This window comes from Scyliorhinus torazame, chromosome 6, assembly GCF_047496885.1.
Source record: "Scyliorhinus torazame isolate Kashiwa2021f chromosome 6, sScyTor2.1, whole genome shotgun sequence".
Classification (NCBI taxonomy): domain Eukaryota; kingdom Metazoa; phylum Chordata; class Chondrichthyes; order Carcharhiniformes; family Scyliorhinidae; genus Scyliorhinus; species Scyliorhinus torazame.
Genome location: NC_092712.1, coordinates 80,191,950 through 80,204,880, shown reverse-complemented (window position 1 = coordinate 80,204,880; position 12,931 = coordinate 80,191,950). Strand labels below are relative to the sequence as shown.

The 12,931-nt window shown below is 49.5% G+C and overlaps 1 protein-coding gene and 1 long non-coding RNA gene across 6 annotated transcripts in view; one reads left to right on the top strand and one right to left on the bottom strand.

The window, feature by feature from the left end:
- The window catches only part of jcada (junctional cadherin 5 associated a), a 483,762-nt gene that overhangs the window by 298,123 nt on the left and 172,708 nt on the right, over positions 1-12,931 (top strand). The gene's annotated exons all lie outside the window — the stretch shown is intronic.
- The window catches only part of LOC140424857 (uncharacterized), a 128,669-nt gene that overhangs the window by 75,890 nt on the left and 39,848 nt on the right, over positions 1-12,931 (bottom strand). The gene's annotated exons all lie outside the window — the stretch shown is intronic.

Here is a 12,931-nt window from a genome sequence, read left to right as displayed (position 1 = left end):
TAAGATAGGAAAATGTGAAGAATTAGATCAGGTATGTTTTTTTCTGAGCATTAAGTGAGTATGTTTGAATGGTAATAAATTTTGTTGCTATATTGCACATCAGTTGTCATACCTGACACTGTTACTGCCATAAAACATATATAAAGCACAGAATATTTCTTGCACATGAGGAGGCCATTCAGCCCAGCATGTCAGTGGCCAGCTGAAAAAAAAGCGAAACAGCCTAATCCCACTTTTTATTTCTTGGTGCGTAGCTCTGTAGGTTATGGCATTTTACAAACATATCAACAAGGAACAGGAGTTGGCCATTCAGCCCCTCGAGCCCGCTCTGCCATTTAATAAGATCGTGGCTGGTCTGATGGTAACCTCAAATCTGTATCCCACCTACCCCCATAACCTAGTACCCCCTTGCTTACCAAGAACCTATCCACCTCTGCTACAGAAATATTCAAAGACTCTGATTCCACCACCTTTTCAAGAAGAAATTTCCAAAGATTCACGATCCTCTGAGGGAAGAAATGTTGTCTCATCTCTGTTTTAAATGAGCGGCCCCATATTTTTTAAAAGTGTAGGTTCGTATTTATTCACCAGCTCTTCAGTTTGTTGAATTAAACCTGTGCTTGTCGGGGATTATATATTTTACCGCAAGACAAATATTCTGAAACTTTTTTTAGAATTATTTTGAGGACTTTTCGCCTCCTCCATTTGGAAGACATAAGACTCAAATTTCCTGGCGGCCTCGGGTCCTGCTATGTTTAATAAGGCGTAAGCCTGTAACTTTTTTGACTTGTCAGATAATGCAGCACTGCGAACGTACACCGCTCCTTTTCAAACTTTTACCTGCTGTATGCAATGCTTTTATCAAAGACGAGTGGGTTGATGCGGCAGAGTCCTTGTGCCACACTGATAACTGCTGACACCTTGCAGAAGTGCTGGGTTCCCAAATACTGACAACAAAGGATTGTGACAGACAATACTTTATTCACTAGCTGAGCAGTTACTCCATGCTTGTACTCTGCCCGTGCTCCCTTGGAGAGTTCCCGCGCTCCCAACACGTGACCGCTTCATCACGTGTCCACTCGGTCTACAATCCTCACTTCGTCCTTCTGAATCTATGCTCAAGTTCCTATCACCCTGTCAAGCTAAATTAAACCCACTGCAACAGCAGGCACAATGATGACAACTTTTTGAGGAACCTCTTTCTAATTTCTTTCCTAGCTTCCTAAACTCTGCCTGCAGGACCTTATCTACCTGCCTATGTCATTGGTATCAATACAAGCACAGCATCAGGCTGTTCAATGGCCACTCTCAGCATGTTCTGTCACCACTCAGAGACATCCTTGACCCTGGAATGAGGGAAAGAACATTATGGTGTCATATCTGCAGCCACGTAAATACTTGTCAGTTACCCTAACTATTGAATTTCCTATCACTATTGCTTTCCTCTACCTTCCACCTCCCTCCCTGCACAGCCGAGCCACCCATGGTACCCTGGAGGCTGTGGCTGTGGCTGTGGCTGTATCATCCGGAGGAATAATCGGCCATATCCATTTTCAAAACTTTCTTATCTGGCACTGCTACTGCCATATTTGGCACGATACTGTCAAACCTGGAACTTCTACGATCCATATTTGGCATTATACTGCCAAGCTTGGCACTGCTCCTGCCGTATTGGGCACTGTTACCGCCATACCTAACACTGCTACCACCATACCTAACACTGCTACCACCATACCTAACACTGTTACCGCCATACCTAACACTGCTATCACCATACCTAACACTGGTACCGCCATACCTAACACTGTTACCGCCATACCTAACACTGTTACCGCGGGACTTCCGGGTGCGGCGATGACCAGCTGAGTCGCACGTTTCGGCAGCTCCCTGTGAAACGGACTTTTGGGCTCTTGATAGGAGCCCCAACGGCAATTTTGACGGCTAAAAACACTGTGCGGTAAACCAGAAGGGAATCCCCCCTGGATACGGATGGAAAAAGGAGAGGGAAGTGGCCAGATTGCAGTGGATCCTTTAGAACAGCGGCAAGGAAGGCAAGCAAAAACCAAGATGGCGTCGGAAGGTGGCAGTTTAACATGGGGCCCTGAACAACAAGAGTTCTTGAAATGCTGTGTGGAAGAGATCAAAAAGGAAATGAAGAAAGAGCTGTTGGCCCCGATACTACAGGCGATCGAAGGGCTAAAGGAGGAACAAAAGACCCAGGAGCGGGAGCTTCGGGTCGTGAAGGCAAAGGCAGCCGAGAATGAGGACGATATACAGGGCCTGGTGGTGAAGACGGAGACGCAGGAGGCACATCAGAAACGATGTGTGGAAAGGTTGGAGGCACTGGAAAACAACGCAAGGAGGAACAACCTGAGGATTCTTGGTCTTCCTGAAGGTGTGGAGGGAGCGGACGTCGGGGCATATGTGAGCACGATGCTGCACTCGTTAATGGGAGCGGAGGCCCCGGCAGGTCCGTTGGAGGTGGAGGGAGCATACCGAGTAATGGCGCGAGGACCGAGAGCAGGAGAAATTCCCAGAGCCATAGTGGTGAGATTCCTCCGTTTTAAGGATAGAGAAATGGTCCTTAGATGGGCGAAGAAAACTCGGAGCAGTAAATGGGAGAACGCGGTGATCCGCGTTTATCAAGACTGGAGTGCGGAGGTGGCGAGAAGGAGGGCGAGCTTTAATCGGGCCAAGGCGGTGCTTCATAAAAAGAAGATAAAATTTGGAATGCTGCAACCGGCAAGACTGTGGGTCACATATCGAGAGAGGCACCACTACTTTGAGACGGCGGATGAAGCGTGGACTTTTATTGTGGAAGAAAAACTGGAATGAGCGGGTTATTAAAAAGAACGTTCGAACAAAGTGGTGGGGCGAATGTGGGGGGCAAAGAGGGGTTTTATGTACTAATCCTGCGATGTGGTAACTTTTCTCTCTCCCACAGGTGGTGATGGGGGGAGGAGGGGAGGTGGAGGAGATGGGGCGTTGGCCATTGGGGGCGGGGCCAAGGGAGAAGCGCGGGCTTGGTTCCCGCGCTATGATAATCATGGCGGGAATAGAGAAGCAGGAAGGAGGGGGCGTCGCACGGTGCGAGCCGAGGTCACGGGGGGAAGCCGAGGTCAGCCAGAGTTTGCTGACTTCTGGGAGCAACATGGGGGGAGTAATTACGCTAGCGGGGGATCTAGCGGAGGGGGGTGGGAGGGGGGAATTACTGGGTTGCTGCTGCTGGGGAGAGGGGGGAGCTGGTATGGGAGAGGATGGGCGGGGGGGCACCGCCTGGGGGAGATACAGCTGCGTGGGAACCGGGTGAGGAGCTGGAAAAAGGTGATGGCTAATCGACAAGGGGGGGGGGTAGGAAGCCCCCCAACTCGGCTGATCACGTGGAACGTGAGAGGGCTGAACGGGCCGATAAAGAGGGCACGGGTACTCGCACACCTTAAGAAACTTAAGGCAGATGTGGTTATGTTACAGGAAACGCACCTGAAACTGATAGACCAGGTTAGGCTACGCAAAGGATGGGTGGGGCAGGTGTTCCATTCGGGGCTAGATGCGAAAAACAGGGGGGTGGCTATATTATGTCAGTTAGAGGGGTGCTGTGCTCTGACTGTGAGATGTGGCAGGTCCGGGAGGCTTCCAGCGTCCCGGATGGCTTCATCTGCAGAAAGTGCACCCAACTGCAGCTCCTCACAGACCGCATGGTTCGGTTGGAGCAGCAATTGGATGCACTTAGGAGCATGCAGGTGGCGGAAAGCGTCATAGATCGCAGTTATGTAAGTGTGGTCACACCCAAGGTGCAGGCAGAGAAATGGGTGACCACCAGAAAGGGCAGGCAGTCAGTGCAGGAATCCCCTGTGGTTGTCCCCCTCTCGAACAGATATACCCCTTTGGATACTGTCGGGGGGGATAGCCTATCAGGGGAAAACAGCAGCAGCCAGAGCAGTGGCACCACGGCTGGCTCTGATGTTCAGAAGGGAGGGTCAAAGCGCAGAAGAGTAATAGTTATAGGGGACTCTATAGTCAGGGGCACAGATAGGCGCTTCTGTGGACGTGAAAGAGACTCCAGGATGGTATGTTGCCTCCCTGGTGCCAGGGTCCAGGATGTCTCCGAACGAGTAGAGGGAATCCTGAAGGGGGAGGGCAAACAGGCAGAGGTCGTTGTACATATTGGTACTAACGACATAGGCAGGAAGGGGCCTGAGGTCCTGCAGCAGGAGTTCAGGGAGCTAGGCAGAAAGTTAAAAGACAGGACCTCGAGGGTTGTAATCTCGGGATTACTCCCTGTGCCACGTGCCAGTGAGGCTAGAAATAGGAAGATAGAGCAGACAAACACGTGGCTAAACAGCTGGTGTAGGAGGGAGGGTTTCTGTTATCTGGACCACTGGGAGCTCTTCCGGGGCAGGTGTGACCTGTATAAGATGGACGGGTTGCATCTAAACCGGAGAGGCATAAATATCCTGGCCGCGAGGTTTGCTAGTGTCACACGGGAGGGTTTAAACTAGTATGGCAGGGGGGTGGGCACGGGAGCAATAGGTCAGAAGGTGAGAGCATTGAGGGAGAACTAGGGAATAGGGACAGTGTGGCTCTGAGGCAGCGCAGACGGGGAGAAGTTGCTGAACACAGTGGGTCTGGTGGCCTGAAGTGCATATGTTTTAATGCAAGGAGCATTACGGGTAAGGCAGATGAACTTAGAGCTTGGATTACTACTTGGAACTATGATGTTGTTGCCATTACAGAGACCTGGTTGAGGGAAGGGCAGGATTGGCAGCTAAACGTTCCAGGATTTAGATGTTTCAGGCGGGATAGAGGGGGATGTAAAAGGGGAGGCGGAGTTGCGCTACTTGTTCAGGAGAGTATCACAGCTATACAGCGAGAGGACACCTCAGAGGGCAGTGAGGCTATATGGGTAGAGATCAGGAATAAGAAGGGTGCAGTCACAATGTTGGGGGTATACTACAGGCCTCCCAACAGCCAGCGGGAGATAGAGGAGCAGATAGGTAGACAGATTTTGGAAAAGAGTAAAAACAACAGGGTTGTGGTGATGGGAGACTTCAACTTCCCCAATATTGACTGGGACTCACTTAGTGCCAGGGGCTTAGACGGGGCAGAGTTTGTAAGGAGCATCCAGGAGGGCTTCTTAAAACAATATGTAAACAGTCCAACTAGGGAAGGGGCGGTACTGGACCTGGTATTGGGGAATGAGCCCGGCCAGGTGGTAGATGTTTCAGTAGGGGAGCATTTCGGTAACAGTGACCACAATTCAGTAAGTTTTAAAGTACTGGTGGACAAGGATAAGAGTGGTCCGAGGATGAATGTGCTAAACTGGGGGAAGGCTAATTATAACAATATTAGGCGGGAACTGAAGAACATAGATTGGGGGCGGATGTTTGAGGGCAAATCAACATCTGACATGTGGGAGGCTTTCAAGTGTCAGTTGAAAGGAATACAGGACAGGCATGTTCCTGTGAGGAAGAAAGATAAATACGGCAATTTTCGGGAACCTTGGATGACGAGTGATATTGTAGGCCTCGTCAAAAAGAAAAAGGAGGCATTTGTCAGGGCTAAAAGGCTGGGAACAGACGAAGCCTGTGTGGCATATAAGGAAAGTAGGAAGGAACTTAAGCAAGGAGTCAGGAGGGCTAGAAGGGGTCATGAAAAGTCATTGGCAAATAGGGTTAAGGAAAATCCCAAGGCTTTTTACACTTACATAAAAAGCAAGAGGGTAGCCAGGGAAAGGGTTGGCCCACTGAAGGATAGGCAAGGGAATCTATGTGTGGAGCCAGAGGAAATGGGCGAGGTACTAAATGAATACTTTGCATCAGTATTCACCAAAGAGAAGGAATTGGTAGATGTTGAGTCTGGAGAAGGGGGTGTAGATAGCCTGGGTCACATTGTGATCCAAAAAGACGAGGTGTTGGGTGTCTTAAAAAATATTAAGGTAGATAAGTCCCCAGGGCCGGATGGGATCTACCCCAGAATACTGAAGGAGGCTGGAGAGGAAATTGCTGAGGCCTTGACAGAAATCTTTGGATCCTCGCTGTCTTCAGGGGATGTCCCGGAGGACTGGAGAATAGCCAATGTTGTTCCTCTGTTTAAGAAGGGTGGCAGGGATAATCCCGGGAACTACAGGCCGGTGAGCCTTACTTCAGTGGTAGGGAAATTACTGGAGAGAATTCTTCGAGACAGGATCTACTCCCATTTGGAAGCAAATGGACGTATTAGTGAGAGGCAGCACGGTTTTGTGAAGGGGAGGTCGTGTCTCACTAACTTGATAGAGTTTTTCGAGGAGGTCACTAAGATGATTGATGCAGGTAGGGCAGTAGATGTTGTCTATATGGACTTCAGTAAGGCCTTTGACAAGGTCCCTCATGGTAGACTAGTACAAAAGGTGAAGTCACACGGGATCAGGGGTGAACTGGCAAGGTGGATACAGAACTGGCTAGGCCATAGAAGGCAGAGGGTAGCAATGGAGGGATGCTTTTCTAATTGGAGGGCTGTGACCAGTGGTGTTCCACAGGGATCAGTGCTGGGACCTTTGCTCTTTGTAGTATATATAAATGATTTGGAGGAAAATGTAACTGGTCTGATTAGTAAGTTTGCAGACGACACAAAGGTTGGTGGAATTGCGGATAGCGATGAGGACTGTCTGAGGATACAGCAGGATTTAGATTGTCTGGAGACTTGGGCGGAGAGATGGCAGATGGAGTTTAACCTGGACAAATGTGAGGTAATGCATTTTGGAAGGGCTAATGCAGGTAGGGAATATACAGTGAATGGTAGAACCCTCAAGAGTATTGAAAGTCAAAGAGATCTAGGAGTACAGGTCCACAGATCACTGAAAGGGGCTACACAGGTGGAGAAGGTAGTCAAGAAGGCATACGGCATGCTTGCCTTCATTGGCCGGGGCATTGAGTATAAGAATTGGCAAGTCATGTTGCAGCTGTATAGAACCTTAGTTAGGCCACACTTGGAGTATAGTGTTCAATTCTGGTCGCCACACTACCAGAAGGATGTGGAGGCTTTAGAGAGGGTGCAGAAGAGATTTACCAGAATGTTGCCTGGTATGGAGGGCATAAGCTATGAGGAGCGATTGAATAAACTCGGTTTGTTCTCACTGGAACGAAGGAGGTTGAGGGGCGACCTGATAGAGGTATACAAAATTATGAGGGGCATAGACAGAGTGGATAGTCAGAGGCTTTTCCCCAGGGTAGAGGGGTCAATTACTAGGGGGCATAGGTTTAAGGTGAGAGGGGCAAAGTTTAGAGTAGATGTACGAGGCAAGTTTTTTACGCAGAGGGTAGTGGGTGCCTGGAACTCACTACCGGAGGAGGTAGTGGAGGCAGGGACGATAGGGACATTTAAGGGGCATCTTGACAAATATATGAATAGGATGGGAATAGAAGGATACGGACCCAGGAAGTGTAGAAGATTGTAGTTTAGTCGGGCAGTATGGTCGGCACGGGCTTGGAGGGCCGAAGGGCCTGTTCCTGTGCTGTACATTTCTTTGTTCTTTGTTGTTATTAGTGGGGAAGCGGGTAATGTTCGAGGCAAAGACTATAGTGGCGGATAACGGGGGCAGATACGTGATGGTGAGTGGCAAACTACAGGGGGAGACGGTGGTTTTGGTAAACGTATATGCCCCGAACTGGGATGATGCCAATTTTATGAGACGGATGCTAGGACGCATTCCGGACCTAGAGATGGGAAAGCTGATAATGGGGGGAGACTTTAATACGGTGTTGGAACCAGGGCTGGATAGGTCGAAGTCCAGGACTGGAAGGAGGCCGGCAGCAGCCAAGGTACTTAAAGATTTTATGGAGAAGATGGGAGGTGTAGACCCGTGGAGATTTAGCAGACCTAGGAGTAAGGAGTTCTCGTTTTTCTCCTACGTCCATAAAGTCTACTCGCGAATAGACTTTTTTGTGCTGGGTAGGGCATTGATCCCGAAGGTGAGGGGAACGGAGTATACGGCTATAGCCATTTCGGATCACGCTCCACACTGGGTGGACTTGGAGATAGGGGAGGAAACAGGAGGGCGCCCACCCTGGAGAATGGACATGGGACTAATGGCAGATGAGGGGGTGTGTCTAAGGGTGAGGGGGTGCATTGAAAAGTACTTGGAACTCAATGATAATGGGGAGGTCCAGGTGGGAGTGGTCTGGGAGGCGTTGAAGGCGGTGGTTAGAGGGAAGCTGATATCAATAAGGGCACATAAAGGGAAGCAGGAGAGTAAGGAACGGGAGCGGTTGCTGCAAGAACTTTTGAGGGTGGACAGACAATATGCGGAAGCACCGGAGGAGGGACTGTACAGGGAAAGGCAAAGGCTACATGTAGAATTTGACTTGCTGACTACAGGCACTGCAGAGGCACAATGGAGGAAGGCACAGGGTGTACAGTACGAATATGGGGAGAAGGCGAGCAGGTTGCTGGCACACCAATTGAGGAAAAGGGGAGCAGCGAGGGAAATAGGGGGAGTGAGGGATGAGGAAGGAGAGATGGAGCGGGGAGCGGAGAGAGTGAATGGAGTGTTCAAGACATTTTATAAAAAATTATATGAAGCTCAACCCCCGGATGGGAGGGAGAGAATGATGGGCTTCTTGGATCGGCTGGAATTTCCCAAGGTGGAAGAGCAGGAAAGGGTGGGACTGGGAGCACAGATCACGGTAGAAGAAGTGGTGAAAGGAATTAGGAGCATGCAGGCGGGAAAGGCCCCAGGACCGGATGGATTCCCAGTCGAATTCTATAGAAAATATGTGGACTTGCTCGCCCCGGTACTGACGAGGACCTTTAATGAGGCAAAGGAAAGGGGACAACTGCCCCCGACTATGTCTGAAGCAACGATATCGCTTCTCTTAAAGAAGGAAAAGGACCCGCTACAATGCGGGTCCTATAGACCTATTTCCCTCCTAAATGTAGATGCCAAGGTCCTGGCCAAGGTAATGGCAATGAGAATAGAGGAATGTGTCCCGGGGGTGGTCCACGAGGACCAAACTGGGTTTGTGAAGGGGAGACAGCTGAACACGAATATACGGAGGTTGTTAGGGGTAATGATGATGGCCCCACCAGAGGGAGAAACGGAGATAGTAGTGGCGATGGATGCCGAGAAAGCATTTGATAGAGTGGAGTGGGATTATTTGTGGGAGGTGTTGAGGAGATTTGGTTTTGGAGAGGGGTATGTTAGATGGGTGCAGCTGTTGTATAGGGCCCCAGTGGCGAGCGTGGTCACGAATGGACGGGGATCTGCATATTTTCGGCTCCATAGAGGGACAAGGCAGGGATGCCCTCGGTCCCCATTATTGTTTGCACTGGCGATTGAGCCCCTGGCGATAGCGTTGAGGGGTTCCAAGAAGTGGAGGGGAGTACTTAGGGGAGGAGAAGAGCACCGGGTATCTTTGTATGCGGACGATTTGCTACTATACGTGGCAGACCTGGCGGAGGGGATGCCAGAAATAATGCGGATACTTGGGGAGTTTGGGGATTTTTCAGGGTATAAATTGAACATGGGGAAAAGTGAGTTGTTTGTGATGCATCCAGGGGAGCAGAGTAGAGAAATAGAGGACCTACCGTTGAGGAAGGTAACAAGGGACTTTCGTTACCTGGGGATCCAGATAGCCAAGAATTGGGGCACATTGCATAGGTTAAATTTAACGCGGTTGGTGGAACAGATGGAGGAGGATTTCAAGAGATGGGATATGGTATCCCTGTCAATGGCAGGGAGGGTGCAGGCGGTTAAGATGGTGGTCCTCCCGAGATTCCTCTTTGTGTTTCAGTGCCTCCCGGTGGTGATTACGAAGGCTTTTTTTAAAAGGATTGAAAAGAGCATCATGGGTTTTGTGTGGGCCGGGAAGACCCCGAGAGTGAGGAAGGGATTCTTACAGCGTAGCAGGGATAGGGGGGGGCTGGCACTACCGAGCCTAAGTGAGTATTATTGGGCCGCTAATATTTCAATGGTGAGTAAGTGGATGGGAGAGGAGGAGGGAGCGGCGTGGAAGAGATTAGAGAGGGCGTCCTGTAGGGGGACTAGCCTACAGGCTATGGTGACAGCCCCATTGCCGTTCTCACCGAGGAACTACACCACAAGCCCGGTGGTGGTGGCTACACTGAAGATTTGGGGACAGTGGAGACGGCATAGGGGAAAGACTGGAGCCTTGGGGGGGGTCCCCGATAAGAAACAACCATAGGTTTGCCCCGGGGGGAATGGATGGGGGATATGGAATGTGGCAAAGAGCAGGAATAACGCAACTGAAAGATCTGTTTGTGGATGGGAAGTTCGCGAGTCTGGGAGCGCTGACCGAGAAATATGGGTTGCCCCAAGGGAATGCATTCAGGTATATGCAACTGAGGGCTTTTGCGAGGCAACAGGTGAGGGAATTCCCGCAGCTCCCGACACAAGAGGTGCAGGACAGAGTGATCTCAAAGACATGGGTGGGGGATGGTAAGGTGTCAGATATATATAGGGAAATGAGGGACGAAGGGGAGACTATGGTAGATGAACTAAAAGGGAAATGAGAAGAAGAGCTGGGGGAGGAGATCGAGGAGGGGCTGTGGGCAGATGCCCTAAGCAGGGTAAACTCGTCGTCCTCGTGTGCCAGGCTAAGCCTGATTCAGTTTAAGGTATTACACAGGGCACATATGACTGGAGCACGGCTCAGTAAATTTTTTGGGGTGGCGGATAGGTGTGCGAGGTGCTCGAGAAGCCCAGCGAATCATACCCATATGTTTTGGTCATGCCCGGCACTACAGGGGTTTTGGATGGGGGTGACAAAGGTGCTTTCAAAAGTAGTAGGAGTCCGGGTCGAACCAAGCTGGGGGTTGGCTATATTTGGGGTTGCACAAGAGCCGGGAGTGCAGGAGGCGAGAGAGGCCGATGTTTTGGCCTTTGCGTCCCTAGTAGCCCGGCGCAGGATATTGCTAATGTGGAAAGAAGCCAAGCCCCCGGGGGTGGAGACCTGGATAAATGATCTGGCGGGGTTTATAAAGCTAGAGCGGATTAAGTTCGTCCTAAGGGGGTCGGCTCAAGGGTTCACCAGGCGGTGGCAACCGTTCGTCGAATACCTCGCAGAAAGATAGACGGAATGGGAAAAAGAAGGCAGCAGCAGCAGCCCAGGATCGGGGGGGGGGGGGGGGAGGGGGGGAGGGGGGGGGGGAGGAGGAACCAGAAGGACTCTCAGGGTTGTTAATATATACTGTATAGTATGTATAGGTCGTTGCTACAGATAATTATATATTGGACTGTTAAATTATATTTTTGGAGAGTGTTACTTGTGACAAGGCAGTTGCCAATTAGGGCTAGTTTTCATTTTTGTTATTTATTATTTATTCATTTTTTGTTTATAAAATAGGTCATTGTTATTTGTGTTGTTATAATATTGTGTAAAGGATGCACAATGTACTGTGTTGGTTGACCAAAAATTTTCAATAAAATATTTAATTAAAAAAAAAACACTGTTACCGCCATACCTAACACTGCTATCACCATACCTAACACTGTTACCGCTATACCTAACACTGGTACCGCCATACCTAACACTGGTACCGCCATACCTAACACTGCTACCGCCATACCTAACACTGGTACCGCCATACCTAACACTGCTACCGCCATACCTAACACTGCTACCGCCAAACCTTACACTGTTACCGCTATACCTAACACTGTTACCGCTATACCTAACACTGGTACCGCCATACCTAACACTGCTATCCCCATACCTAACACTGCTACCGCCATACCTAACACTGCTACCGCCAAACCTTACACTGTTACCGCCATATCTAACACTGGTACCGCCATACCTAACACTGGTACCGCCATACCTAACACTGCTACCGCCAAACCTAACACTGGTACCGCCAAACCTAACACTGGTACCGCCATACCTAACACTGTTACCGCTATACCTAACACTGGTACCGCCATACCTAACACTGGTACCGCCATACCTAACACTAGTACCACCAAACCTAACACTGTTACCGCTATACCTAACACTGGTACCGCCATACCTAACACTGGTACCGCCATACCTAACACTGTTACCGCTATACCTAACACTGTTACCGCTATACCTAACACTGGTACCGCCATACCTAACACTGCTACCGCCAAACCTTACACTGTTACCGCCATACCTAACACTGCTACCGCCAAACCTTACACTGTTACCGCTATACCTAACACTGGTACCGCCATACCTAACACTGCTACCGCCAAACCTTACACTGTTACCGCCATACCTAACACTGGTACCGCCAAACCTTACACTGTTACCGCTATACCTAACACTGGTACCGCCATACCTAACACTGCTACCGCCAAACCTTACACTGTTACCGCCATACCTAACACTGGTACCGCCAAACCTTACACTGTTACCGCTATACCTAACACTGGTACCGCCATACCTAACACTGCTACCGCCAAACCTTACACTGTTACCGCCATATCTAACACTGTTACAATACCTGACACTGCTCTGGCAATTCTTACAATATTAGGTTTGGTCCTTTATTTACAAAAGTCCAAAAAATAGGGTGTTACGAAACAAATCTGAGCCCTAAAAATATTACTCCATTTTTAGTTATCACAGTGTAAAGTAAAACACAGAAAATAGTTTTGCATTTTACCCCTGGTGAAGGCATCAGATCCCCTTCCATATTATCTGCAATATTTATTAATGTCTGTTTTTAGTACTACAAATCTCTTTGAGAGATTGCTTGCAGTGTTTTTTAAAGTAAAGTTTTGGGTCATTGACAGGTTCAGCAAACAAGAAAAAGCCAGTTGTTAAAATTTAAATCCCGTTGAGCTGCCTCAACTTTATCTCTGCTCCAACAGACGTGGGTCACCTATATTATCCAGCGGCCACAGATCACTCAGAACATTACTAAAATCTGAGGGGCAGCATGGTAGCACAAGGCGCAGCACGGTAGCACT